Source organism: Poecilia reticulata, chromosome 17 (genome assembly GCF_904066995.2).
Source record: "Poecilia reticulata chromosome 17, P_reticulata-male-v2, whole genome shotgun sequence".
Taxonomy (NCBI): domain Eukaryota; kingdom Metazoa; phylum Chordata; class Actinopteri; order Cyprinodontiformes; family Poeciliidae; genus Poecilia; species Poecilia reticulata.
In genome coordinates this window covers 1,326,514-1,351,352 of record NC_088846.1, presented here as the reverse complement: position 1 = coordinate 1,351,352, position 24,839 = coordinate 1,326,514, and the positions used below count along the sequence as shown (strand labels likewise).

At 38.7% G+C, this 24,839-nt stretch overlaps 2 long non-coding RNA genes across 2 annotated transcripts; both read right to left on the bottom strand.

Moving 5' to 3' along the window:
• Nucleotides 1–17,177: 17,177 nt before the first annotated feature.
• On the bottom strand, nt 17,178–18,349 carry LOC145548125 (uncharacterized). The gene is made up of 2 exons (XR_014084420.1): nt 18,181–18,349; nt 17,178–18,025 (listed from the first exon to the last, which is right to left on the bottom strand). It is a non-coding gene; the product is annotated as an uncharacterized LOC145548125 (long non-coding RNA).
• Nucleotides 18,350–19,588: 1,239 nt separating this feature from the next.
• Nucleotides 19,589–24,418, bottom strand: LOC145547988 (uncharacterized). The gene is made up of 3 exons (XR_014084257.1): nt 20,955–24,418; nt 20,751–20,867; nt 19,589–20,629 (listed from the first exon to the last, which is right to left on the bottom strand). It is a non-coding gene; the product is annotated as an uncharacterized LOC145547988 (long non-coding RNA).
• Nucleotides 24,419–24,839: the final 421 nt, after the last annotated feature.

Sequence of the window (24,839 nt, the reverse complement as noted above, 5' to 3'; positions counted from 1 at the left end):
AGGCACAAACTTTTGTTTTCCATTTTTAGCCATTTTCCATTTTTTTAGGATTTATTTGGTTAAAACTGAGGGTTTTTCTTCAATAGCTTCCAGGTCATGTAACCTATTGATTCAAAATTACTTCCAAATAATTATACTAGTCTCTATAGATGAGGCACAAACTTTTGTTTTCCATTTTTAGCTATTTTCCATTTTTTAGGAATTTTTTTACTCAAAATTGCAGGTTTTTCTTCAATAGCTTCCAGGTCATGTGACCTGTTGACTCAAAATCACTTTCAAATAATTATACTAGTCTTTATAGATGAGGCACAAACTTTTGTTTTCCATTTTTAGCCATTTTCCATTTTTTAGGAATTTTTTTACTCAAAATTGAGGGTTTTTCTTCAATAGCTTCCAGGTCATGTGACCTATTGATTCAAAATCACTTCCAAATAATTATACTAGTCTCTGTAGATGAGGCACAAACTTTTGTTTTCCATTTTTAGCCATTTTTCATTTTTTAAGAATTTTTGGGTCAAAATTGAGGGTTTTTCTTCAATAGCTTCCAGGTCATGTGACCTGTTGATTCAAAATCACTTAGAAATAATTATAGTAGTCTTTATAGACTAGTATAATTAGTCTTTATAGACTAATTATACTAGTCTATAAAGACTACTATAATATTACTAATATTACTAATACTATACTACTAATTATACTGATTATTAATTATTAATTATTAGTCTATAAAGACTAATTATACTAGTCTGTTTTGGCAAGCACTTGGTGCTTGCCAAAACACATGGAGTCTGGCCAGCCTCAGCCCAAAGTGGGTTCACCTTCCCATGGGCTCACCACCTGTGGGATGGGCCAAAAGGGTTGGGTGCAATGTGAGATTTTAGAAGGCCGAGGGAGGGGACCTTGGCCTTCTGACCCTGTGATGGACGTTTTATCACAGGGCATTGAATGTCACTTCTCTGGTGGGAGCCTGAGCTGGTGTGTGAGGTTGAGAAGTTCTAACTTGAAATAGTCTCATCTCATCGCATGACTCGAGATGGGAGCCATGCGTTAATTAATGGAACATTAATTAACAATCTGATATGCAGCGAGAAAATGTAATGTTTCAGTTGTTGGCTGTTTCTATGACTTTTTATTTTTGTAATTTTATGGTGTAAAGCTCTTTGAAATGCCTTGTTGAAATGTGATATGTAAATAAAATTTGATTAGATTTTTTTTATTTGGGGGGTTTCTGTCCGAGACCACGTTCTGCACAACCAGGGTTTTGAAGGGATCCATTTTGGTGGCCTTGGGATCACGCCTCTGCTTTTGGCAGATGATGTGGCCCTTCTGGCTTCATCATGTCGTGATCTACAGCTTCACTGGAGCAGTAGTAGTAGTAGTAGTAGCCGAGTGTGAAGCGGCCAGGAGGAGGATCAGTACCTCCAGATCCAAAGCCCTGGTCTTGAGCTCGAAAAGTCAGGTAAGAGTTTCCTGACCCAGGTGGAGGAGTTTAAGCATCTTAGCATCTTGCTCATTGTTGGAGTTCATTCATTTCTGTCTCTGTTCACCACCCATGTTCATTAACCAGTTTCAGGACCCGACCAGAACCACTCATTGTAAATTGAGAAATAATGAGATTTGGTTATATATAAAAACAAGCTTTAATGCCAAAAGATGATCAAATTTCACAATCCATACATATTATCCAAATGGAACATCATGCTTCTTAGGTTACATTCACCATCCAGCGCTGGGGCCAAGTGACAAGAAGCCAAGTGAGGCAAAGATTGTAGCAAGTTTAGCTTTTTATTCATCTCTGCAATCTGGACCCTCCCTAAACGGTACTCTAATCAGTTTCAGTCTGTTTACATATGACTGCCAGCAGTCACATATAAACATGGTTATGTATGCTTCAGCATGTGAGGCAGAGGAAAGAGGCTAAAAGAGATGGAGGAAAATGCAGAATCCATAACATTAAGAATGAGGGGAAAAATGGAACAGGAGATCATAGACGGATTGGCGCAGCGTCTGCAGTAAAGTGGGAGCTGGACCAGTCTGTCGTGGTGAACAGGCAGCTGGATCAAAAAGGAAGGTCTCTATTTGCCAGTCGATCTACGTCCCTACCTTTATCTATGGCATAGGTTTAAGGGTCTTGACTGAAAGAACAAAATTACAAACACAAGCGGCCAAAATTATGTTTTTCCATACGTTGTCTGGGCTCTCCCTTAGTGACAGGATGAGAAGCTCAGTCATCCAGGAGGGACTCAGAGTAGAGCCGCTGATTTTTCACTTTGAGAGGAGCCAGCTGAGGTGGGTCAGGCATCAGATGAGAATGCCTCCTTGGCGCCTCCCTAGTGAGGTCTTTTGGGCACGTCCTACCAGGAGGAGGCCCACAGGAAGAACCAGGACACGCTGGATGGACTATGTCTCTCAGCTGGCCTGGGAACGCCTTGGGATTCCCCTGGAGGAGCTGGGGGGAGGGAAGTCTGGGCCTCTGCTGACCCCTAAACCCGACTGCGGACAAGGGGAAGATGATTGATTGATTGAATTTTCTTAATAGCTTATGGGTCATGTGACCAATTTATTCAAAATAAATGTAAAATTATTCTACTAGACTAGGTGGTGCACACTCATACCTATTCCATTTAACCCTTTTTGTTCCTTGTCAGTGGGTCACATGAAATGTAAGCTATTAAACACCAATCATATTTTTTAATTTAAATTATGGAAAAAAAAATTAAAATATCTAAAATGGGGAAATAAGGAGGGTGCCTCATCTCTATTGATTTATAAAGCAATTTCAAAGCTTCCAAGACAAATGTCTTGGAAGCTAAACAAAAACATACTAAAATTTGACAAATAAAATTGCTAAAAAATAAAGTATTAAAATAGAAAACAAATGACTGTGCCTCATCTATACAGACTGATAGAACAATTTCACACAGATTTTGAATCAACAGGTCACATGACCTGGAAACTATTGAAGAAAAACCCTCAATTTTGAGTCAAGAAATTCCTAAAAAATGGGAAATGGCTAAAAATGGAAAACAAAAGTTTGTGCCTCATCTATAGAGACTAGTAGAACAATTTCTAAGTGATTTTAAGTCAACAGGTCACATGACCTGGAAGCTATTGAAGAAAAACCCTCAATTTTGAGTAAAAAAAATTCCTAAAAAATGGAAAATGGCTAAAAATGGAAAACAAAAGTTTGTGCCTCATCTATAGAGACTAGTATAATTATTTGGAAGTGATTTTGAATCAACAGGTCACATGACCTGGAAGCTATTGAAGAAAAACCCTAAATTTTGACCAAAAAATTCCTAAAAAATGGACAATGGCTAAAAATGGAAAACAAAAGTTTGTGCCTCATCTACAGAGACTAGTATAATTATTTGAAAGTGATTTTGAATCAATAGGTCACATGACCTGGAAGCTATTGAAGAAAAACCCTCAATTTTGAGTAAAAAAAAATTCCTAAAAAATGGAAAATGGCTAAAAATGGAAAACAAAAGTTTGTGCCTCATCTATAGAGACTAGTATAATTATTTGAAAGTGATTTTGAATCAATAGGTCACATGACCTGGAAGCTATTGAAGAGAACATTCTATTATTTAATATTAAAATAATTGAAATATTGTATGACTTTAAAATTTAATAGATGATATTGAGTCTCATGTAAAAGCATGAAATAGCACTTTCAATTAGTTATTGTGTTACAATTCAAGGCATTTATTAACATTCTTTGACAGGAAGGTTTAGTTCGGTAATTTGTTGACAGTCCCTAAGTGAACCTTCGGGCGCTGCGGCCGGGAGCGGTGGAGAACCGCCGGCCGACATTAGCGTTCATGAATCGGATCAACCTTTAGCTAAACGCCGCTATTCCCCGGAGCTCGAATATCGAATATCCAACTTGAAACTAACTTCACTGCGGTAAATCAGAGCTGGACCACCAGACATATTTTGTCTTTACAGAATTACACTATTAAAAATATAAACAAGGGCACAAAGCAACCCTTTAGTGGACTGTAATCTATAAAAATGAGCTGCCTGTTTGCTGCAGTGGAGATGAAGATGGTCCATTCAGAAAAGCAGAGCTGCATCAAACTTTAACGTGGAACTGCAGAAAAAAGAAAAAAATTGAATTGTTGATGCATGTCACCATGAGAAAAGTCTACTGAGTTTTGCTTAAACTTTTTTCTCACATGACGTCCTGGGCAGGGCTCAAAATCGCAACAAAATATTTCTGATGTGTGCAAATATAAGTTTATGTTTGGCAAATAACTTTTTAAGCTCACGAGACAAAAATGAGTTATTTAATTTAGAAAAAAGTTATTTAAACAAAACATTTTGTTTTTAAAAAAGAAATAATTACAATTCCAAATGTTTTGATTACAATACTCTGCGAACCAGATCCTAAACCTACTTAAAGTCTGGGTTGAGTTTTTTCCCCTTCATTAATGACACACTTTAATTACATACATTATATCTATCATGATAGTTCAGGGCGAGTTATTTTTAATTCTAAATGAATATCCTTGTTGGACTTTTATTTAAGTGTTATTCTCCTTCAAGATACATTTACCTAACGCTAGAATAAATGCAATGTACATTATGCAGCAAAGGAAATTAGAAGATCGGACATTTATCCATTATGGAGATGGCAGGTTTTGGACGGGCGATGTGCCCTTATTGCATAAGCGATACTAAAGAATGACTGATATCATTAAGGATACAGGGAAGAAGCTTTTTAGTTATCTTGTTTTGCTAGCAAAGTCGTTAGCTATCAGCTAGCTAATAGCACAACAACAACAGCCTAATGTCTGCATGATAAAAATACTGAATTGATAGATAAGAACAGTTTCTCCTCACCTGGCTGTCTCCTCCCCTCAGTAGTTCTTCAGAGAAAGGCAGACGCAGAGGCCTGTCAGTGTCTGTTGTATTTCATTACCTCTCTGCTTAAACCGCGACTCCGAGCTGAAGCAGAAACAATACTTCAACGTTTTCCATCATCTAACAAGTAGCAAGTCTACTCCACTTTATTCACCAAAAACTGATCTGTAATCTGGAAAGTTCGCTACGTTGAGCTCCAGTTAGCCGCCTTATCTCACTGCGCGAGAGGCAATTGCGTCATGCGTCACGGGCAAAAGGTCAAAGGCAGTGGCGCAACTACACATTATTCAGGTAGATCGGCGCTTCCCCGTTGATTGTCCCAGGTGTGTCTCGTTCCCTTGATTACCCCATGTGTATTTAGTCCCGCCTGTTGTCTGTATTCCTGGTCGGGTCCTTGTCCAAGTTTGTCAAACGCGTCTTAGTCTGCCGGCACAGTTGAACTGTAAAGTCCTGTGCCGGCTTTAGCTCATCGCGTCAGTCCTTGTTTTAAGTCAGTTGCTACCGGTGCTGAGCCTCTGTGTTTTCCGCTCTGCCGTGCTTCCTGCCTGTTTTTGGACTGTTGAGTTTTTCCATTAAATCATCATTTTCATCTATACCTGGGTCCTGCGTCCTCTCCTCACCATCAACCACCACCCATCCTGACATAAATAAAAAAAATTTGACCAAAAGGGCACTTGGGGGCAAGGCGCAAAAGGGGCAGGTGCTCAAGCACCCCCAGCCATAGACATTAATACGTAGACCCCTCATGGAGCGCTGAGTCATACGCAACTCCATCCGCCATCTTCTATGTGGCACCAGGGCGATCAGAGCTCCTTAAGTTCTGTGCTGTGTGGACTTGTTTCAACCGTTTTACGAAACAAACTGGATTCATTATGTGACCAGCAGGTGGAGTTTTTTTTTTTTTTTTTTTTAAGTAACAAAATGCACCCGAACACAGATTTAGCAGTGCACAATATTTTATTAAACAATTCTTTAAAACATTTCTTTTTAAAAACGACGCAACCACCCCCCCACTCGGTCCCTGGAACAAAAGGAACCTGAGAACGGGTTTAGTTGAGAGCGGCCAAAACAATGGCAAGACAAGACAGCAGAGCGTCCAAAGCACTGCAGCTCCAAACACAATCAGGTGCCTGAAACAGAAAACCCATTAACAGTGGATCCAGATAATAAATCAAAAGCTAAATAGCAGGTAGCTTACCCAGGGGTGGAAACACTGCCTAACCCGGGAGGAAGCGGGTCAGCAGGTGAGGACCAGACGGAAGCCGCACGCCACAGCAACCCCCAGCTGCAGCCGGCAACGCCATCAGAACAACACTGCAGAAACGCACGACAGGTGTAGCACCCAAAAACCAACCATGATCTCAGCCACAACTGCCACTTACGATCGCAGACGAGTCGACCAAACCCACAAGCCGACATGTAGCCGCTGACCGTAGCAACAGTGGGAGAAACAAAGACGCACGCACCTTGCAGCGGCCCGCACAACTATAAAGGCGTTCGCCCCGCCCACTAATCAACCGTGCACAGAGTTTGGGAGGGCGGAACACCATCCAACCACAATTAGGATTACCTTCCCCAGGTAAGGCCGATTTATGTTTTCGCATCCAACTGAATAATGTGTAGTTGCGCTACTGCCCAACATGCTGAAAATGTATTTTTCTGAGTGTGAAGGAAACATATGCAAGGCTGCATGAGTTCCTGAAGATTCTCTTCTTTTGTCATAATCTATTTGGATTTCTTCTTCATTTTTTTTACAATGTCAATTACCTGTGTAATTGTCCTTTTGAACGCAATGTAATCGACATTTTGTGTTTTCTGTTATGTGATAGGAGCATTTCTACAATCCTCAAAGTGGACCGGGCTACCTGGCCTATCGATTAAAAACCATTCAGCGGAGCACTGCAAGTGACTTCAAGAGTACCTCCAGGTCTGCTCATCAAGGTGGCCCGAAAACTCAGAGGGAGATCTCAACATCTGAACAGCAGTTTGGTGATGGATGCAAAGAAGCAATGTTCATAATGAAGCATGCATCAGACCAGGACGTTGTTAAGGAGAAAATTAAGGCAACATTTAAGCATAGACAGAATATGCTACATGATCTGGACCAGTCATCACTCATCTTGGATCACTTTTCAAGATTCTTAGATACACCAGGCTTGGTAAGAAAGTCTCAGATTTGATTAACTGAGCTTTTGAATTGGGTTTTTATGCTGTATTATGAATTTATAGCTATTTTTGGGGTGGGTGGGAGGGATCAGGGTTAATTTTATGACAAAATTGGTGGTGGGAACATAATGGCACACAGAATTGTATGAGCCCATTAGAAGCGATTTTTTCACTTAAGCTCACAACAGTTTCCTAGCAAGTCACATCCCCTTTTGTGGCATGTTCACAGCTAAAGGAAGGTGGAAAGTGTTCTTAATTTGTTGCTTGAGAGAGACTAAAACCATTATTTCTAATGTGCCGTCTCTCAATCTTAGGTGGGGACAAGCATGGCGACATTCCTTGGCAAAGTTGGATCTGCACAGCCGTTCCTCCTCTGCGTTTGAGTAAAGAAGAGCAATATTCAGAAGTTCTACATCATCCTGGATCAGAAGCCCATTCCTTGTGTGGCACAGACTGCAGTGGCTGCCTTTGATGAACTGTTTAAGGCGCACTTTGTGTTTGCTGTGTCCTACGATGCAGCACTCCTCAACTTCTACACATTCATCCAAACAACAGTTTATGGGATTGATGTGGCAACAACAAAGGAGAGCCCCAGAGTCAAGGAAATCAGAGTGAGAATTAATAACACTTAAATATACCAACGTGTTACATTTGCACAGAAATTCTTCAAATCTTTTTCAGCATTTGAAATTTAGTCATTCTTTGTATCCAGGGAACAAATTGCATTTGAAATGTGGGGAACATAGTTCATCTGTTTTTTACACATTCTGGGTTCAAGTAGCACATGATGAAAGCACATGGAGACACTAGATTCTGTTTATGTGGACAATGTTGGTACAGATAGTGTTGAAACTGATGATCATCTGAATGCTTTCAGAATAGAGATGATGTGTTTGCTGTTATTTCTGTCTCTGATCTGATATATTATCAGACTTATGACAGGCAGTTTTCAGCTGATGATACAATAACATAAATTGTGCCCCACTGCTGTTTTGTATGAGCTGTGCATTGAAGATCTGTAATATTGAAATGGGTTTAATAAAAGTTAAACTTTCCATTTCTGTGTAGTGTTTTGAATATTTTTTCACTGGATTTGGTTGATATTGACACCCTGTGGGGTCTCTTATTGATTTGAACTTAACAAAAGCAGATTTGAATCTGAAGATCTAAAATTTGTAACTGAAAACAAAACAGAACTGAGCCAAACTAAATCTTCCTTGAACTAGTTTTTTGTTTTTCAGATTTCGATATAAAAACTTACATTTACACTCCCTGAATTGCAGATAAACTGCATTTTCAAAACTGTTTTCGTTACATAACATAAACCACTGACAGAATATTTTCATCTTAGCTTTTCCACAAGCAGCTGACATAAATCTAAAAAAAAAAAATCAGTTTTGCATGATAGCTTCAGAGTTGACCTATAGCAGATATTAAAAATGTTTTTTCCCCTCTAAAAATAATTTCAATGGTTCTGCACAACCATCAAACATCTTGCACATTTTAAAAATGTGTAAGCAAAAGAAAGCCAGGTTTAAAATAGGCAGCAGTATGATCTTAACACTATCTTAAATTTTAAGATTTCCAGTTTGCATATTTTCCATTTCTGTGGCGTTATGACCTTAAAACCTCTAACCTGTTTGTGACCAAGGTGCTGTCCTGATGGGGTATTATTAAGTCTAGTTCATAGTTATCTAAAAACATGAGGCTTGGTTTGGGCTGAACACAAAAGATTGTGTGTGTGTGCGTGTGTGTGTGTGATCTACAGCATTAAGTTTTTTGTCTTTGCTGATAAAGAGACGTCTTATCTTTTGTTTAAACTGTTAACATCTGAATCCTCTTAAAGAATTCATAGATGTTGGTTTCCTTGTTCCAAAGATTTAAGGCAGTCTCTGCTAAAGCCTCGTCACCTGCATGCTTCAGTCAGAACCTCTTGCTTTTTGATACGCAGGTCAATAGAGTGGATGAGGAACATCTAAAACTCTCAAGGTAAGACAGAAATCTTAAGAAAACTGATCTGCTTCTTCACATTTAAAACATCTGAAACAATGGACTGCCTAACTACATGTAATAAAATAAAACATCTAGAATATGACCTTATAACAAAAATTCTAAACATTGACCTTGTTTAAACTAACAAGGTCAAACTGAATATTGATTTATGCCTGACACATGGTCAAATTATGTCATTTCAGCAGCCACACCTCTGCATGGTTTCTATGCAGACCAAATTTTCTGAATGGAAAATGTTTTCAAAACATTTGAACCACTTTCCAAAAAAACAAAAAAGACAGACAGAAAAAAGGCTAACACTTTATTTGAAGGGGTGTGCATAAGACTGACATGACACCATCATAAACATGACATAACATCTGTCATGAACATGAACGAGTTCTTATAAATGTCTCTGATGGTTATGAAATGTCATTCGGTAAATAATGACACTTTTAATGCAAAGTTGCATTGAAAGTTCATTAAAAATGCCAACTTTGCATTAAATGATCATAATTTACAAAATCATGCAAAGTTGGCACTTTTAATGGGCTTTCAATGCAACTTTTAGAGCAACTTTGCATTAAAAGTGTCATCACTTTTCCCCTCTATAGGGGAAAGTGTCATCACTTTGCCCCTGGATCTAGGTTCCAGTGAGATCTTGACGGAATGAGTTCTTTGTTGGAGATGAGGAGACTGCGGTGGAGGGCGGACAGGCAAGTACAAGCGAAGAGGAGTGAGGAGTGGACCGACTGCCAGCTGAGAATCCAGGAACAGGTTATTGTAGTTCTGAAGAGACGAAGGAGGGACTCGGGCAACCAGTGGGTAATGAGCCACAACGTCCCGAGGGGAATCAATGAGAAAGCCAGAGACTCGGGCAACCAGTGGGTAATATCCATGGCGTCACAAAGGAGGAAAATCCTGAAGACCAGGTCTCAGGCTTCACAAGGGATTTCTCCAGGGCGTCACAGGTAAACACCTGAGAAAGAGGCGACAAGGATCAATTTCTAGAAGAATCTTTAGGGAAAACAGAGCTAGCTCAGAAGGGCTCAGAATACTAAAACTGGCAAACACTCAAGGTGCTGGCAGCCTGCTCCTCATATACTCCAGGATGATTGCCTGATAGATCACAGGTGCACCGGCTGAGTCAGCGGTTTCGCCCTCCACAGTGTGCAACCTCCTGTCCCCATCTAGTGGGTGAAGGGGGAAGCAGCAGGCAAACAGAGAAAAACCCACAAAGAAACAACAAACCCCGGTTCCCAACACATTTTTTCTGACTGTTGCAGATTTTTTGGGAGGATCATCTAAGAATATCAGTTTGGGGGTCTGTCTGGACTATTAACTGATGAGTTTGACCAAATTCATTGTAATCACACAAACAAACTAACCAATTACTTTTGGATTTCCGAAATTAAAGACAATGTTAATATCCATAAATTTTGTGTAGTAAGTCCAAAATATGAGATGACTGAACTTAAAAATAGAATAAGATGGAGAAAAGAAATCTTAAAGAAAGATGTATTTTTACTAGTAATGTTTTCCAAATGATCTGAATGTCTGTAAATGTGTTAAAGAGTGAAATAGTGTGCTTTGTGTCTGATGACAGCTGCATGCAGGTTCTGAGACTGCAGAATGATAACAGATTGTACCCACCCATCAGTGGGTTGGGTCAGCACAACCGACATGAAGTATGGTGGTCACCGTAGCTATGTTTTCTTATGCTGCGTTTATTGTACAGTCTCATTCTTTTTTAAAGGTTTTATTGGCTCCAGTTGCCTTTATTTGATAGTGAATTGACAGGAGAGTGGGTAATGAGAGAGGGGGAAAACATGCGGCAAACTTCACCAGACCAAGGCCTCCATATGTGGGTTTTGCTTGGACCCTGCACCACCACAGCAACCCCCAGTTTCATTCTTGCTTTCGTACTTTTGCATTTGTGTGAAACTGTAAAATTCCATTTCCGTGTCACTTTACTGCTGGTGCAAATGCATTTCTATTCTATTCTATTCTGTTCTATATACAATGATCTGTCCACATTGTGGGTATAAACGGTTTCCAATTATATAAAAATTTAATGGGGGAATATGATAATAATACAACTTTTTTCATAATATACATGTAAATCTCAAAGTACTTTAAATTTAGTGTTCAATCTATCATTCAATCAATCAATTTTATTTATAAAGCACCCGTCATGCTAAAAGAGGCTCAAAGTGCTGTACAGATAACCTTCCCCCCCAAAACCCACAACAAAAAAAAACAATTACCCACCCCCACATGGAAAAACACACAACTCTATGGAAAATGCATAAACTGATTGGAAATGATCCAATTCAGGAAATAGAGTTAAAAAGGTGGGTACTGAGCCCCCAAGTTCTCTGGCAGACTGTTCCACAAACGGGGGCCACAATATTGGAAAGAAGCTTCACCATAAATGTGTGTTCTGACTCTTGGAACTGTTAATAGTCCAGTGCCTGAGGACCTCAGGGGCTCATAAGGTATTAGCAGCTCTGCAAGTTTAAGATTGTGCAAGACCATTAAGACACTTAAAAACCAGTAAAATAATCTTAAAATCAATCCTGAGACATACTGGGAGCCACTGCAAAGATTTTAAAAGAGGTGTGATGCGAGCCTGCCTTCTGGTCTTGGTTATCACTGGAGCAGCAGAGTTTTATAACAGCTGAAGGGTGTGCAGAGTTTTTTTTAGGGAGACCAGAAAGCAGGGGATTACAATAGTCTAAACGGCTAGAAATAAAAGTATGCTTAAGAGTCTCAGTATGGTAAATTTTGGAAACATATGTAGAATGTCATGAGTAGTCAATTTAACTAAGTTGCTGGAGCTGCCAGCGATGTAAAGGTTGTTTAGGAGAATTTCCTACCTAACCTCTGTTATGGGTTCTTTATAGGACAGAGTTTTGTGGGGGTAGAGGGGGTGTTTGTGTGTATTTTGGGGAATGTATGGTCTCTCCATGAAAATCAAACGCTTACAAAAAAGTTCAAATTAACTACCAATGTAAATATGGTGCATAATCAAGTATGTCCCAGATGGGGAACTGGAGCCGCCATCTTGGCCAGACATCTATGCAAAGAGCTTAACCAATGGATCATTTAACATGTATTTCATGGAATATTAGGGGTATTAATTCGCCAATCAAAAGGAAGAAAATGCTGACCTATCTAAAGAAGCAGAAAACAGATATTGCATTTATTCAATAAAATCATCTTGAGTAAATGCAAGATGACTTTCTTGAAAGTCATCTACTTATAAGAAAACACTTGAACTTTAAATTAAACTTGGTTGAGAAGGATAAAAATGGCAGAGTCTTACTGGTGGATTGTGAAATAAATAGAGGAAAAAACCACACTGATAAATGTATATGGTCCTAACTATGACAACCCACTATTCTTTAATAATTTTATCATGAAACTGGCCACAATTAAAGGCCAGTGCATTATAGGTGGAGACTTTAACTTGGTCCTGGACCCAATTCTGGACCGATTGTCTCCTAAAACAACTTCAAAGGCTGCAGCGTCATTAAAGCAGGGTCTGGTTATATATAATTATAATTATTGATGTATGACGCACTGACACGCACATCAGAAAGATTTTTTTTTTTTGCAACACACAATACACACTCTAGAATTGATATATTCCTAATGTCTAAAGAGATGATTTCCAAAGTGACAATATGCTCTTATCTTGCAGCTACATTCTCGGACCATAACCCTATTAAACTCACCTGGATGATCGACAGTCTGCAGGCAACAGATTATAGGTGGAGATTTAAAAATTACATGTTGAAGGATCCCCAATTTGTTGCATATATGACCAATAATATTGAAATATTTTTAGAAGCCAACTATAATACTTCAACACATGCCAATATATGGGAGGCCCTCAAAGCTTTTATGAGGGGGACATATTTTGTCATATAGTGCTTACAAGGTTAAAAAAAATAGAGAGACGCTGATTAAATTGGAAAGTGACATTAAGAAGTTAGAGCAGAAGTATATTGCTACAAAAAAGGAGGAACACCTTAACACATTAATTAAAACAAAGATGCAATATGATAATCTATTTACCAATAAAGAGGAAGCAATCATGGCCAGAACTAGGTATCACTATTATGAATTTGGGAACAAAACAAGCAAACTTTTGGCATGGCAAATTAGGAAGGAAACCGCAGTAAGGTTTATACAAACAATAGAAACGGATGACGGCAGGGTTCTTGACAATCCAACTATAATAAATGCAGAATTCAAACAATTTTATGAAAAATTATATAGATCAGAGCAAGATAATATGGATAATGAGGTAGAAGGATTTATTGGAGGAATAACGCTTTCCATGTTACAAGAACAGGACAGAGAATCCCTTGAGGCAGATATATCAGAAAGGAAATATTTCAAGCTTTAAATTCTTTACAAAACAACAAGACTCCTGGGCCAGATGGATTTCCTGTTAGTCGAATATTATAAAACCTTTTCAAAACAATTGTTGACTCCTCTCATAAACATGATTAAAGAAGCTTTGGAAAATACTAAATTTCCAGACTCATTGGAAACTGCAACAATTATTCTACTTCCAAAACCAGACAAGGATAAAAAGAAATGTGGTGCGTATGTCTCCTAAATGCTGACTATAAGATACAATCTAAATTAATTGCTCTTAGACTTAAGGATGCAATACCAAAATTGATACATGCTGATCAAACTGGATTTGTTAAAAATAGACATGGAGCAGATAATGTACAACGGCTGATCCATATAATGAACACAGCTAAAAAATAATAATTTCTATGTTAATAATCTCTATGGACGCCAACAAAGCATTTGAAAGGATTGAACCAAACTTTCTATTTCAAACTTTAGAAGCTATGGACTTTGGAAAGAAATTTACTCAATACATTAATACACTATTTAATAATCCAAAAGCTAATGTACTAACCAATAATGTTCTATCTACTACATTTTCCTTATCTAGAGGTTGTAGGCAGGGCTGTCCCAGCTCCCCACTGCTCTTTGCACTTGCAATTGAACCTCTAGCTGCTGCTATCCGATCCAACACTTCTGTAACTGGAATCAAATTTGGTGGAAATGAACATAAACTCTCATTATATGCAGATGATCTTTTGTTATATATAACCAAGCCATACAGCTCAATCCCCCCTCTTTTAGAATGCCTTAAACCAGTGGTCCCCAAACTATGGCCCGCGGGCCGGGTCCTGCCCGCCTCCACATTTGGTCCGGCCCCCTGAACAATACAGAGAGCATTCTGCATGCTCTCTGTATTTTCCGGTTTATATGTGGATTTTTCTTCAACCACCAGGGGGCTCTTTAGCAGGAAGTGTGTCCTGTAAAGTGTGGGTGTTTTGTTTTGCATGGCGCATTGCTGCCATCTGTTGGACTTTTAGGGAACTGCTTGACTTTTATGTTATTTAATCAGTACGGTTGTTTGCTAGCGGTAGAGCAGATGAACACACGGGTCTGTTGTGAACGCCGCATTCCAGGTCGAGTTCTTCGAAGCAATGCCTGTAAGTAGCAGCTTATACTTCGAAACGAGCCTTTATGTTAACATATGATAAAATAAGTAACTTGTTTATTGAATTAGTTTTGGAAATACCTGCGGGCGATTTGATTATGTGCTACGTCATTGCTAACTAGCAGGCTGCTAAGATTTCTCAGGTCGTTACATAGCATTGCCGCTCATAGCATTCAGAGGTAGCTGTTGTATCAGTTGTATTTCTAATGTGTGTAACTGAATGTAAAACACTTCTGTAAGCTGAGCTCATCCTGAGTTATTTGTGTTTTGACAGTTTCGCTCCATTCTACATGGAAATAAAGGAAGAACTAATTAATCCAGACTCGTGTGAAAGGAGTTTGGCTGATGGTTAGTTTTGGTACAAGACACCATAGAAAGACCATTACAAAGTGAATCATTGGAAGTCAAAATTGGAAATAAAAGAAGAACGCGCCCATTAAAACGGAATTAGGTTTTAATAGGGAATTGAAATTTGAGAATGTTGATCAGTTAAATAGCATTGAGGGAAAATGCTATTTAACAGTTTTTTAAATAATACTGGGATCATTATGAGAATTTGAGGTATAGATATTAGGATCCAGTAGATGGCAGTAGTGCAACAATAATGGATGCAAGCTGCTGTTGAAATCTAAAGAAGAAGAACGTGCCCATTTTGTTTTAGCACATGCTAGTAGCAACAGGAAGGATCAGCACTTTTACTTTTACAGTTACTGTTCGGAAACTACCGTAATCAGTTCAGTTAAATCTAAACTTGGCAACTTTTCTTTTTAAACGTAATAAATGTGATATTCAATTGACCTGTTATGACTCAAATTTTGGGTGTCCGCCCCTCTGCTGCTGCTGCATCGTTGTGGAAAACCTGGACCAGCAGAGATAGCTGCGGCTTATATGTGTATGTTTACTGGTTAAAAAAAATAAAATAAGAAAAACTTTGGGGTTGTGGTTTATAGTCCGATGCGGCTCATAGTTAGGAAAATACGGACTATAATACTTCCTGGATTTTTTCTGTGAAGAACCCAGAGAGGATTATTTGGTTATTATTTATTTCATTAATAGTGTTATTATTTATTTCCTGACTTTGGTTCTGCGAAGAACCCGGATAGGGTTATTTGATTGTGCTTTCTGGAAAACAATACATTTTTACATTTAGGCACTCCTGCAAATGTTTTTCTGTTACAAACTGACTCCGGCCCCCACCAGAGAAGGAAAAAGTTATGTGGCCCTCACAGGAAAAAGTTTGGGGACCCCTGCCTTAAAGCATACAGTGCAGCCTCAGGATATAAATTAAATTGCACTAAAAGTGAGATTCTACCATGCAGGATGATAATATTAGAACTCTTACTAACCCATTAAAATGGTGTAACAATGGCTTTAAATACCTGGGTATCCAAGTGGGTAAATCAGAGGATTACATATTTAAACAAAATTATACAAAGTTAATGGAAAAAACTAAACTTCCAAAGATGGATGGATCTACCTTTATTGCTCAGGCAGAATCAATACCATTAAAATGAATACTTTGCTTAAATATATATATCTATATCAATACCTTCCAATAACTATTCCCAAAACGTTTTTCAGGGAGCTTAACAAAATTATGAATTTCTTCATAAGGCAAAAGAACCCCAGGGTTAAGATAACCTCGCTACAGGCGGCTCAGTATTCAAGGGGAGGACTCAATCTTCCAAATTTTAGTAATTACTACATCGCCTCTCAGTACAGACCGATTTGGATCTGGCTGCATGCAGAAAAAAGCGAAGCCAGATGGATCTCAGTAGAGCGACATGAGATGAAGCATGTGCCCTTAAAGGATATTCCATTCATAGGCGATAGAAAAAGCCTGGCAACACAATAATTCTGAACACATTTACCGCCTGGCAGAAGTCTCCCTCACTTTTAGATGTAAATATTAATTTCCTTAGAAGTACACCCTTGTGGGGCAACCCTAATCTTTCAAATCATACTGCTGATTCAACATTGCAAGGTTGGAGAAATAGGAAAATTCAAGTAGTAGCTGACCTGTATGCAGTGGCGCAACTACACATTATTCAGGTGGATGCGAAAACATAGATCGGCGCCCCCCCAGCCCCCCACCCCGAGGTAAGGAACGTCAGGGTGAAGGAGCGACGCTCACTCTTCCTAAAAACAACTTTTTAAAATTATTACAGATCAGAGGCTGGATTAAAGATAAGTCTAGTGAGACATGTCCAGCAATTCCGGTTGAAACCTGCCTTGAATCATATTTAAGTCACAAGCTAGACAGTTCAACAAAAGGATTGACGTCCTCTATATACGGCATACTTAATGGAACACTACAGTATTTTACCGTTCCATGAAAGAACGGTAAAATACTGGCGTCTGTAGCTGCCAGTAGTTTTTCTTAAAGAACGATAAAAAAAAACAATACTGGTAGCTACAGACGCCAGGTTTTTCTTTTCTTTTTTTTGTTTACCGTTCTTTCAGAAAAACGGTAAACAAACAAACAAAAAAAGCTGGCGTCTGTAGGTACCAGTATTTTACTGGACATTTACCTTTTCAATCCTGTAATTACCTTTTAAAGTGGTGTACTATAAGTAAATACTGTAATGACATCAACAAACCGCAGATGTAGTACCGCCAACAGGGTTTATTAAAAATAAGAGCGAGCTGCTATTCCTTAGGCTGCAGCTGCGCCTCTAACAAACCGTTACACTCAACTGAATAGCTTCACTGCTAACACACACTGAACTCTCCGCTCTTCTGGTGTTCTGTCAGATCAGCGTCGGTCCTCGTCCTCCTGCTCCCCCCCACCCACAGGACAGGTCCATCACATGTGAGTGGAAGTCAGCAGAGTCAGACAGTGGAACCCCATAACACTCTACACATAACAGTGATCACAATGCAACTTATCACAAATACACATAACCATATGGACTCCAGCAGAACTAAAATACAGAATCGTTAAAATACTACGGTGGCCGACAGGTGCAAACGCGAAGCAAACACGAGAAAAACAAATACAACAAAAACGCAAACAAAAAAGAGATGCCAAAATATATATAAAAATAAGTGTTCCAGACCACTAGAGCTTTGTGTCCGAATTCAGGGTCTGCATCCTTTCAAGCTTATTCTTTCATGGGCTTGAGAAACGACCGGTCTACGGAAGAGGGGTCCGGCGAAGGCAGAGCATTGCAGAGAAGCTGTAGCCTTCAGCTAGCTGCCTAGCCTCCACCTCGGTGTTATGTTGCTTAGCAGCCGTGACACAACATGATTTAAACAATGTTTGTAGCCGAGAATGTAGATGTATAAATCTCACATTTCTGCTCGGTTCATCAGTGCATCACCTAATTGCAATATCTGTCCGACGTTTTCCAAGACGTCAGCTCTCGCTGTATTAACACCCAGCTCCCCTCACCTGCTGCCAGCTGGTCCAGGTTTAGCATACCACGGGAGAACACCTGACTCATTTGGGCTTTCCTAAATGACAGTTAAACACAGATATTAAGTTAGGTAACATCTAGTTGTAATATTTTGGTTCACTCAAATATTTAATATATTCCTGAGCAAATCGGTTTGACTGATTAAAGTTAAGCCTAAAAACATAATAGTTTGATTAAACTGTATTGTCTTACCTGAGATTTGGAGAGTATTTGAAAAGGGATACTTTGCTTACATTCCTTGTGTAAAAGTGCTAAACATGTTTGAACATTTTATAATCAGACTAAGATTTTTTTTAATATGCAACAGCCTTTATTACAAAAGGTGAAGAGTAATAGAGAATCGATGGTCAGCAAATGATAAAATAAATCTAGCAAGAGGAAAGAAACTAAAGTGAACATAGCAATAAACCAAGAGAGGATAATACTAATCAAAGGAAACTAAATGGAAATGAATGAAGAGCAAAATGCAAGAATAAACTAAGAAACTAAAGTAAATACAGAGGAATAAACTGGTATGGCAAGACCTTTCTAGCAATAATTAATACAGAGACTGTATGGCAAGAATAAACAGACACTATTTCCAGATAAAAGGTAAAATAATATTGTTGAAGTGTCATGGGTTTGTTGAGACCATATCTAGTACTGAGAATAAATATATCTTACAGACCATAACAGTAAAGAACTGATCACTTATTTATGTTTTTAATTAGATTTGATATATTTATTTCTTCAATATTATTTTTCATGTCAGTTTTAATGTCATGAGGCTGATGACTCCATGACACTTAATCAATAGACAGGTCTATATAAAGATATAATCCATGTTTCTGTCTCATATTTGTATGGCATTAAAAGGACCTGGAACTTTTGTTTTTCCACTGAAAGCTCTGGTTTGTACAATAAATGCCATGAGGGTGAAGTTTTATGGATGATACTCTGATGTCCCATTCTCCTGAAGGCAGCACAGAGCTGCACCACCAGAAACTGACAAACACTGAAGAGAAGAAGAGCTATGATTAATGAGTTACAGTTCTATCCATGTTTTAATGCTGCAGAGGTCAATCGTTTTGAAATATATCAAAGTTTAAACTGTCATGTTGTTCATCTTTTATCTGGTCATTTTGTGGAATATTTAACAACTAGAAAATGGCGCAAAATAATAATATTTTTTCCGCTCTGATTGGCTGCTGTCAGGCCTACCAATTTTAACTTGAATGCTCATTACATTTTTCGTAGACGCCTGTGAAAATAATTTCTATTCCCATGACTTTTGTTCTCTGGGAAATTACAGAAACAAGCATAAAATCAAAACATCTACAATAGTGATAGTAATATTAATGATAAAATAATGGTCAGTGCAAATGAGCCAGCAAATTCTTTGGTGGGGGGCGATGAGGAACCTGGATAAGGGCTAGGGGGACGCTGGGCCGAAAAAGGTTGAGAAACACTGATTTAGATCCTAAATAATATGGAAACAGAAATACACTGCTAAAAAAAAAAAATAAAGGGAACACTTAAACAACACAAAGTTTCAAAGTTTGTGATTTCAAACTTTGAGAAATCAAACTGTCCACTTAGGAAGCAACACTGATTGACAACGGGGACCCTCGTTGGGTCAATCAGTGTTGCTTCCTAAGTGGACAGTTTGATTTCACAGAAGTTTGATTTACTTGGAGTTATATTGTGTTGTTTAAGTGTTCCCTTTATTTTTTTGAGCAGTATATTTCAAAGAAAAGAAAAGGACAACTAACCTGAATGAGTTGCCACTCAAAGTCCATCAGGTTTTTGATGAGGGTGGAAACCTGAACATTGACTGACACTTTTTCTTTTGAATGGTCTTTCCTGTCTTTTTGCATACCATCTTTCAATGACCGGCTTTTGTGTCCCTTTCTGGGTAAATCCCAATGAAGCGACTAAAAAAAAAAAATCAAAAATGGGAAAATTCCTAAGAATATAGTTTGGCATTCTGAATACAGCTGGTACAATATATAAATAAAGCTGTTTTTAATTACGTAAAAGAGAAAACATCACCACCTTTGTCACATGTTAATCATAACTTGCTTTAAAACCATGTCATTGTAAAAAAAATTCTAAGAATGGTTTTACCGTTGAATGAACCAAAGTTTTGGCTGCCTCATTGGAGGCTGAAGATGAAGAAGATGGACAACACTGTCCTGTCTGGAATGTTGGTTGGACCCTCTCAAAGACAATACGGCCTTCAATGCTGACCATGCAGAAAACTGCTTGCCACAGGGACTGTAATAAACCAAGTCCTTAATTGGAAGAACATAACACAAATCCTCTTATTGATACAGTATGCATTTAAATGATCATCATAATAAAGAGTGTCCACTCTGCCAGGTAAAGTAAAAGCAAGGACCTTAAACTCCTCAATTGTCGTGCAAGTCACATCAATGTAGAAAACTAGGCTGGATTAATTTGCAGAAGTAGTTGTGGAATTCATGGTACTTTACACTGAAGGAGAAGTGTGATTTCAAAGTTCATTAAAAGCTACCTTGGATGATCTTGTGATCACTGATGGTGAAGTGTCTTTGGTGCTGCTCTTGTTTTCACCAACATGCAGGAGGAAGGGCTGTCCTGGTTGCACGGCAATGAGGAAGGCTTCAATACTGGCTTTCATCTTTGACATAATGATAAGAAGCCGAATAATAAAAATTATTAAATATATTTAGTAGCACAGCTACATTCAGATAGCAAACAAAGTCAATGAGAAAGTGCTTCTACAAAGAAGTAGGATTAACCTGCACATATCTTAAAGCATGGTCCACAGTTTGACACGAGCTGTTTTGGTTCTTCTTGTGGTCTTTGGATGTAGGACGAAGCACATGAACCAACAGAAGAATGCCTGGTTTTCCCAGCTTGGAGGAAAACAGGATGAATAGCATACACATTAGGATAATAAATAAACATTTTAAAGAGAAATGAGCAAAATTAACCAGACCCACCAAAATACTTTGTCCACCCGGTTTACCCTGGAGAGCATTTTTCACCACCCACAACATAAAGCATAAAAATGTCAGAAATAATTACCATGAACACAACTCAGACATTAGGCATTATAGAAATAAGTCAGCTTATAGAAACATTCTGGAGAGGATTTCTTCTGCCAACCTGTCAGAAGAAATGTGTAAAAGTCATCATAACACGCTTCAGTCACCAACGTGACGTACTAATGAAGAAAAAAAGAGTCAGCCAATATGTCATTGTTTATTATCATTATTATTTATGGAGACAAAAACATTTTGGTTTAGCTTTTATCGCATAGATCAAACCACCGGTCCAGCACAGCCACAGCACAGGTAGTTTTCTGCCAGTCGTCAGTCTTGATTGTGACAAGAGAAGAAGACATCAAATTGACAATATCCTACCGTACTTTGGAATAACAGTTTGTTACTGCTGGAATTCCGTCGTAAATTTACTGCCATTTCTAAGAGTGTGGGGGTCGTCAGCATAACCCTGGAAGCTTATTCCATGGTTCCTGATGACTCCACCAAGTGTCAACATGGTGGAGTCATCATGTTGTCATGGAGTCATGTAAAAATTAAAAAGTAGGGGACCCATAATCCCTTACTTTGTAATGGTAATGAGCCTTGGAGGACACCTTAATTAGCGTCATGGATCTGTGAGGAACATGTATCCATACCGACCAAAAAAGTTCTGTCTGCAAGATAGGAGCTGAACCACTGAAGAACAGTACCAGAAAGGCCAACCAGATGCTGTAATCCAGTGGTCCCCAACCTTTTTATTACCGCGAACCGGTCAAGACTTGGAAATTTTGCTGCGGCCCGGGTGTGTGGGGGAAAGAGGGGGCTTTCTGATTGGCTGAACCGTCAGCCAATCAGAAAGCGCGGTGACGTAAGAACAGAAAGGAATCCCAAACCGCTGACATATCGCGCAACTGAGAGTCCGGTGGACATCGGAGATGATACGTGGAAATGTTTATTATTATATGTAAAGGTCATTATTATATATGTTTATGTTTATTCAGTTAAAAATGTTAACCATGAAAAAACACAGTTATCTCCAAATCATAGTGCAGCAAATAGAGCGGCTGCTCTCGTCGTCTTTTATCCACAGCCTTTTCTTTTTGTTACGTCTTTTATCTCTTAAAATGACTCCACAAACTATCACTATTGCTTCTACATAGTCATCCGTGTTTGGTCATTCTAAATTCCCGTATGCTATGTTGGGAGTTTTGTGGATTTTCTTCTGGAATCGCGGTGTTCTTGACTAGAATCAGTTCGTGCTGCTCCTGCCTTGGACACACGAACCGATCGAACCTGTTGTACTTTTATCAGCTCTGTGGTCACAGAGGTTTGGAGAATCGGCCGACAATCCTTAAATCTTTCCGTCTAAATCAGACTTAAGACTCACAAGCTCTACTCATCTCCTCTCGACCACTGCCCAAATGCTCTCTGACTCTAGTCGCTATGGTAACATTTACATATCCCTTCAAAATAAGATACAGATGCGCCACAAAAACGAACATTTTACTTTCGTGAAAATTTTAACTCACGATAATGACTAACGGGAGCCCTGAGCTTGTTTCTCTGCAACGAGATGGTCCCATCTGGGAGTGATGAGAGACGATGACACCCAAAGTGTTGCTTATATCCACAGCCTGCTTGGTACCGGTCCGCGAACCGGGGGTTGGGGACCACTGCTGTGATCTATTCAAAAGAATTTAATGATCCACTGTATCAAAGGCGACACTCAGATCCAACAGTACAAGGACTGAGAGTTTGAATGTGAATCCAGATTACATGTCAAATAATTTACAAATTTTAAAAGGGTTGTCTCTGTACTGTGATTCATCCTAAAACCAGATTGATACTTTCGTTAAACACCAGTGTCATTTTAAAAAGTATTTATTTGGATAAAAACAAGCTTTTCTAAAATTTTACTTAAATTGATCCAGAATTAGTTGAATGTGTTGGCCTAAATATGTTGTAATTTTCCTATTAACTAAAGAAATGCTGTTTGTGACATGCCAAAACTAATAATTACTTCAAAAATGTATATCTTTTGTTATATTTTTCACCCATGGAAGTCACCGTTGTTCCCATTTTGGTCCATTGTGTACTGGAATCTACAGTGTAAACACGGGAAGGCTAATTTTTATTTGAATAGTTGTTTATCATATTGCCTTTTACTGGTGTAATTTTAGTGAGTCACACAGTCACAGGCAACTGTGTCACTGTTGGCTGTAATTCTTTTTTAAAAAGTGAGGCGAATCTGCATAATTTCCCACTTGAAAGCAAGAAGAAATTCTGTTCCCCTGTAAAAATCTGTTCCCCGTGTCGGGAGCGCGCATTGCAGCCAGAGAGGCGGATCCGGCGGATCTGACCATTTTCATGGCGCTTCTGATCGATTTCTCTGTAAAAGCTACTCATATAATCATGTCAGTGTTGTAACTTTCAGTTTAATCGGCAGCTATCAAAATAAAAATACATACATAAATAAACGAGCTCTTGTGTGCAGGTCTTTTTACGCTGTTTTGTGTTATTTTAAACGCGAAGAGAATCGATCTTTTTTCAGCTTTTGTCTCGTAAGCCTGACAAATAAAAGTCAGTCAACAAACACAGGTTTCCAACACGTTTATAATTTTTCATTTCTGATAAAGGAGGAGGAGGGAAGCTGGCCGATAGCAGGGCACAAAAATAAAGATTTCCTGAAAAGATCAGAGTGTAAACTTCTTGGTCAATCCCATTCTAATGTAAATTAAGGAAATGTCTAGTATGCACATAATAACACATAATAATTTTTGAGAATTTGGAAACAGTTGCTTTTTATTTCCCAAAGTTATGGAGGGAGAAGGGGAGAGAATGGATATTTCAGCTGCCTGATAAAATCTGTTCCCCCTCTATAAAATGGAAACAAATTAATTTACCTGCAAAGTCTTTTACTGTGTTAATTCCCCTTATGATCAACAAGAAATCCTGCAAGTTTGAAAACATTTGCTCTTTATTTCCCAAAGTTAGAATGGGGGGCGCGGGGGAGTATTTTAACCACCTGATAAAATATGTTCCCCCTCCATAAATTGGAAACAAATTAATTTACCTGCAAAGTCTTTTACTGTGTTAATTCCCCTTATGATCAACAAGAAATCCTGCAAGTTTGAAAACATTTGCTCTTTATTTCCCAAAGTTAGGAGGGGGAAGCAAAATATCTTAGCTCTTTCAGCCACCTGAAATAATATGTTCCCCCTACATAAGTGCGGCTGCTACCTGAGTGAAGTTGGCCCCCCCACCTTCTTCAAATCAGACAAAGTTGGTGTCAAACGTTTGTGCTACGTTTGTGCCGGTTTGTGCAGCAAAAATTTTCGTTTGTGCTGCTATCATTTTAAAGATATAAAGAAATGTTTCTAGAGGTCATCCAAGGTCAACCAGCCCCCCACCTTCTTCAAATCAGACAAAATGGGTGTCAATCAACTCGGCTACGTTTGTGCTGGTTTGTGCAGCAAAAATTTTCGTTTGTGCTGCTTTGGCTTTGAAGATATTAATGAAAAGGTAAAGGTCAAAAGGTCAACCAGCCCCCCCACCTTCCTGAAATCAGACAAAATTGGTGTCAATCAACTCGGCTACGTTTGTGCTGGTTTGTGCAGCAAAAATTTTCGTTTGTGCTGCTATCATTTTAAAGATATCAAGAAATGTTTCTAGAGGTCATCCAAGGTCAACCACCCCCCCACCTTCTTCAAATCAGACAAAATGGGTGTCAATCAACTCGGCTACGTTTGTGCTGGTTTGTGCAGTAAAAATTTTCGTTTGTGCTGCTTTGGCTTTGAAGATATTAATGAAAAGGTAAAGGTCAAAAGGTCAGGTGATCCCAGG